This window comes from Primulina eburnea, chromosome 15 (assembly GCF_022965805.1).
Source record: "Primulina eburnea isolate SZY01 chromosome 15, ASM2296580v1, whole genome shotgun sequence".
Lineage (NCBI taxonomy): Eukaryota > Viridiplantae > Streptophyta > Magnoliopsida > Lamiales > Gesneriaceae > Primulina > Primulina eburnea.
Window position 1 is genome coordinate 29604295 of NC_133115.1, and position 6648 is coordinate 29610942.

Consider the following 6648-nt stretch of genomic DNA (forward strand, 5'->3'; position numbering starts at 1 on the left):
TATTTTATTTTCGGGGTCTCACATTTCTCCCCAACTTAAAAGATTTCGTCCTCGAAATCTCAAAAATCTCTATATACATAACATTGACAAACATATAATATGTCACCAGTGATAGTACATATCAAAACTAAAATCAGTAAACGGATCACTATACATTGAATACAATGGAACAGGTGGAATAGAATCAAACAAGTGCGGATATGATTCTCGAATCTTGCTTTCCAATTCTTACGTTGACTCCTCCACACTATGTCGTGTCCATTGTACTCGAACTAGCGGAATCAATTTATTACGCAATACCTTCTCCTTCCGATCCATGATGCAAACAGGTTGTTCAACATAGGAAATAGAAGGATCAAGTTCAACCTCATCAGGTGAAAGTACATGTGATGGATCTGGTTCATATTTTCTCAACATAGAAACATGAAATACATCATGAATGACAGATAGAGCTGGTGGCAATGCCAACCGATAAGCAAGATCCCCAACTCGATCAAGGATCTCGTATGGACCAACATATCGAGGAGATAATTTCCCTCGCATACCAAATCGAACAGTGCCTCTAAAGGGAGATATTTTCAAAAACACTTTGTCACCTTTCTGGAATTTTAAGGGTCGTATTCTTTTGTTCGCATAACTCGTTTGACGATCCTGAGCAGCTTTCATTCGATGTCGAATCAACTGAACCTTATCATTCATTTCCTATATAATTTCAGGTCCAGTCAATTGTTTTTCACCAATTTCATCCCAGAATAACGATGATCTACATCGTCTCCCGTATAAGACTTCAAACGGTGCCATACCAATACTCGTTTGGAAGCTATTATTATAAGAAAATTCTACCAATGGTAAGGCATCTTGCCATCCCATTCTGAAATACATCACAATCCCACGTAACATATCCTCTAACGTTTGAATTGTACGCTCAGTTTGGCAATCAATTTGAGGATGATAAGCAGTACTCATAGCCAAACGCGTACTCATCGCTTCTTGGAAACTACCCCAGAATTTAGAAGCAAATCTGGGATCACGATCTGATACAATTGAGACTGACACACCGTGCAGTCTCACAATATTCTCAATGTATAAACGGGTCATTCTCTGATAAGGATAAGTCCGCTCATACGGAATAAAATGTGCAGATTTCGAAAGCCGATCAATAACAACCCAAATAGCATCACAGCCCTTGGGCGAACGAGGCAAATGAGTCACAAAATCCATAGCAATATGTTCCCAATTCCATTTTGGGATTTCGAGACTATGGAGTAACCCTCCAGGTTTCATTCTCTTGGCTTTCACTTGCTGGCAGACCAGACATTTAGAAATAAATTCAGCAATGTCCTTCTTTATACGTCTCCACCAGAATTGAGGTCTCAATGTCAAATACATCTTTCGGCCTCCAGGGTGAATACTGTATTTGCTACAATGTGCTTCACGAAGAAGGGCAGATTTCAAATCAGCATTATCAGGAACTACCAGCCGACCATTAAGTCGCAAAGAACCATCAGAAGAAATCTGAAAACCAGACTGATGTCCTGCAGATACAAGTTCTTTCGACTTTTGGATCTGAGCATCGCTTCGTTGGGCCTTTCGTATTTTAGATATCAAGTTCGGCTCAATTTGCAATGCGGAAACAGTGACAGAATTCCAATTCGAGTGAAAAGTCCAACCAGAAGTACATATATATTCATGTACCTTGGCGACACTGACAGAAGCTAAAACAGAATCATGCACTTTACGACTCAGGGCATCCGCAGTAACATTCACCGATCCAGGGTGATACTGAATCTGACAATCAAAATCTTTCAAGAGATCCATCCACCTGCGTTGTCTCATATTCAAATCAGATTGAGAAAAGAGATATTTCAGACTCTTATGGTCTGAATAAAGAACAAACTTTTCTCCGTACAAGTAATGGCGCCAAATCTTCAAAGCAAACACAATGGCAGTCAATTCAAGATCATGAACATAATAACGAGTTTCATGAGATTTCAATTGACGAGACGCATAAGCAACCACTTTACCATGTTGCATCAGAACACAGCCCAAACCTCTACCAGATGCATCTGTACACACTACAAATCCTCTGGTACCTGAGGGAATAGTACGCACAGGTGCTGTGGTCAATCTCGTCTTCAATTCAAGAAAACTAGCTTCACATTCATCTGACCAAATGAATCTCTGATTCTTCTGTGTCAGTTGAGTAATAGGTTAAGCTATTTTCGAAAATTTTTCAATAAAAAGACGATAATAGCCAGCTAACCCATGAAGCTACGGATCTCAGGAACATTCGTAGGTCTCGGCCAATTCAATACGGCTTCAACCTTCGTAGGATCAACAGATATGCCATGTCTCGAAATGACGTGGCCTAAAAATACTACTCGATCCATCCAGAATTCGCATTTGGACAATTTAGCAAATAAATGTCCATTACGAAGAGTTTGAAGTACCAGTCTCAAATGTTCAGTATGCTCCTTTTTCGATTTCGAATATACAAGAATATCATCAATAAAGACGATACGAATCGGTCAAGATAATCTCGAAAGACACGATTCATTATATCCATAAATACAGCATGAGCATTCGTGAGACCGAAAGGCATAACCAAAAATTCATAGTGGCCATACCGGGTACGAAAAGCAGTCTTAGGCACATCTTCGTCTCGAACTCGTACTTGATGATACCCAGAACGAAGATCAATCTTCGAGTATACAGAAGTACCCTGAAGCTGATCAAATAAATCATCAATACGAGGAAGTGGGTACTTATTTTTCACAGTAGCCCGTTTCAGTTGCCTATAATCGATACACATTCGCATAGTATCATCTTTCTTCCGAACAAATAAAACTGGAGCTCCCCAAGGTGATACACTCGGTCGAATATATCCCTTATCGAGAAGATCCTGTAATTGCCCTTTCAATTCTTTCAATTCCAGATGTGCCATGCGATAAGGAGCTTTTGAAATAGGCGCAGTTCTCGGCATAAGATCAATACTAAATTCAACTTCTCGATGAGGAGGAAAATCAGGAATATCACCGGGATATACATCCGGGAATTCTTTCGCAACAGGAATCTCAGATAAAGAAGGCTCCTTCTTAGAGACATCAATAGCGTAGATAAGATAACCCTCATCCCCGCTAATCAAAAGTCGAGACATTTCCAAAGAAGATACCAATGGAATTTTGGCTTGTGAACCTTTGCCATAAAAATTCCATTTGGGTTCATCAACAGGTCGAAATCGAACCACTCCATGAAAACAATCGACATTAGCTCGATTTGTTGTCAAAATATCCATGCCAACAATACAATCAAAGTCGTGCATTGGGAGGACAATCAAATTCAGAAATATCACATTATCCTCGTATATCAATACACAATTATGCACAACTTTCTCAGACAAAATAATCTTTCCTGTTGGCATGGCTATTGACAACGTATCATACAACGGAGTACACTAATATCTTGCGATGCAACAAATGCATGAGATATGAATGAGTGGGATGCTCCTGTATCAAATAAAACACGTGTAGGATAATCGCAAAGCATGCAAATACTTGCAATCACACCACCAGGAGCTTCCTTCGCCTGAGCCTCGGTCATAGCATACACTCGAACTTGAGGAGGGACTTGAGCAGTCTGACCACCCGGTCCTCGATATCGTGGAACATTCGACTGCTGGAAAGAGGGAACATGAACATCAGGTCTCATCATACTGGGGCCACCTCTAAATCCTGGCTGGGGTTGAGAAGAAGTCGTACCCCTATTCGGACATACACGAGAGAAATGACCTTTCTGTCCACACTGATAACATGTACCAAACATACCTCGACACTGCTCGATAGTATGTTTGCCCCCACAATGGCTACAATAAGGAGCAATCACGGGACTCCCTCTCTGGGATCCACAAGAACTCGAAGAAGATGAAGAAGCAGTAGAACCAGTCTTCTTAAACTTCTTGCCTCTTGGACACAAAATAGGCTGCTGAGCTGTCATTGGAGGTGGAGGAGTGTACTGCGGACCTCCTCGCTTTAGTCCAGCTTCGGCTGCCTTCGCTCGTTCCACTGTCTCTGCGTAGCTGGTAGGCAACCCAGAAACAACAAAAGTATAAATAGCAGGATGCAAATCGTTCACAAACCTGTTATATTTTGCTTTTGCATTCGCAGCTACGTGAGGTGCAAACTTCAATAGAGTAGAAAACTTCGAAGCATATTCCGCAACAGTCATCGTTCCCTGCTGCAGACTATTAAATTCATTCTCCTGAGCAGTATAATATGAAGGAGGGGAATACTGCTCCAAAAACTGGGCCTTGAAGACATCCCATGTGACTTCAATCCCGACCTCTTTCAATCCAATCTCAGCGGCTTCCCACCAAGATTTTGCTCAGTCTTTTAACTGGTAAAGATCAAGTTTCATTCGCCGAGCCTTAGAGTATTCAACAATATTAAACAAGTGCTCGATATCCTTCAACCAAGCCTCTGCTCTTTCTGCACTCTCGGTGCCAAAGAACTTCGGTGGTTTCAGATCCTGGAATCGAGCCATCACCAGATCCATGGACAATCCTTCAAATTGTCCAACAATCCTCTCAGTACTACTACTCGCAGTTTCATTTGTGGGATCCATCTACAAATCAAAGGATGAATATCACAAATCAATATCAATTTCACATCATCAACATCTCATATCATCATCATGTTAAATCCATAGTCTCATCAATAACTTACTCAAACTAAATCAAGTAAGAGCAAGTAATACAAATAAATCAAACACATACGCACAATTCATTTGTGCCTATTCAAGTGTACACAAGACTCAATCGAACATTCCCAGCTATGCTCTGATACCACTCCGTGTGGGGCCCTTAACTCCTAACCGTTATTACAATACAATCTGATTAGGGTTAATTAATTACAGCGAAAAACGAGTTTAAATTTTCTTTACAATGAGCCCAAAATACATTATTTGAATACTAAAAATAGTATTTCATCTCGCATCATAAAATACGCCCACACATAATCAAATCCAACTACAAACAAACAAACTCATATCATCGGGACATCCCCCGGTATATAGATACATATATACTGAGATAGACACTAAACCTCAAATCAACCATGACTCCCTCCAGAAGTACCATCTCCGGTCTCCTGAAATCCTGAAGTACCTGTCATTGTCAACATACAAAGACAACAACAGCCCCCTCTGGGGTGAGCAAAGCTCAGTCTGAAGCAACCACAATATATACCACAGATATCTAAACAATGATATATGATATGCAATGCATGTATGTCGTGGAGGTATCAGGTCAAATGCCCATCCACTGAGCACATGCCAGAATCAATCGAATCGCTATCAAATCAATGCTCGAGCTGGCACACCGGCCTCAATCAGGGATACTCGTATGATAGCGTCGACAAAGCGCCATCAAATCCCAAATCTCAATCAATCATCGGGGCCACTAATGTCTATGTTTTAAGGGCCATATAATGCCAAACATAGCATTCGTGTTCACAAACCTCAGAATCAAATCCAATCATATCAGGGTATCCAAGGACCATAGCTCAACGTGCATGTCATGTATGCCACATCAACTCAATAAATAAGGCATATAGACATGTAATCTCAATCCAATCAATCAAATCAATCCAACATATATCATATGATACAGATACCTGTCGTATGTTACTCGGTCGCAACATACCTCAATTCTTCGTTTCCAGTTGATGTAGCTTGGAGATTGTAATATAATACTCTATCTACATCAATAACATATTCATTTCGATCAATAACTTCATTCAAGTTCAATAATATAAGTTTCAAATATCTTTTGAAACTTCAAAAATTCATATCAAATCAAAATCATAACATAATTCAATTCCGACTTCAAAACTTAGCTTCTTGTCGGTTATTCTATCACATATATTTATCAGAATTAATAATAACTGAAAAATAATTCTTCAATCTCAATCCAACTATTAAAATTTCCTAATTGTAATAAATTAGGAATAATTCAAAATAACATCATTATAATCTTCTCTACTTCGTTAAAATCATACACTACTCAACAATCTTCAATTTCTGTATGATTTAACAATTTATCGGATTTATTCCGAAAATCGACAAATTTCAAACATCACCAAAAATATAAAATTTATACCTCAAATCGAAGACCTTGTGTCAACAATCCCAGAACTGAAGTCGATTCGTCGATTGGATAAACCGATAAATTGCACGATCGAAGAGAAAATCAAACCCTTATTTCTTCTCTCCTCTCCCTTCTCGTTTCTATATTTCTGTTGAAATATTTCAAATGAAACTTCTCGTAAGTTTCAAATTATATATATATATTTTTATTTTTTTTTTATTTTTTAATATTATATTATATTATATTAATAAAATAATATAATATAATAATATATATACTATTTAAAATTTTAATGCCGGTATATCCCTTCGGACCAGTCAAACGATCAAATTTTCTAAAACTCAAAACATGAAACTTCTATATCTTTGAATTTTCTATGTCATATCCAAATCTCAAATCATTTGGACTTCATATGAAAAAGATACGTGGCTATTTACCATTTTGCCCTTAAAATTAATTCATTATTTTTCAACTTATTGACGAAAATTCCATCAAAATAAATTGAA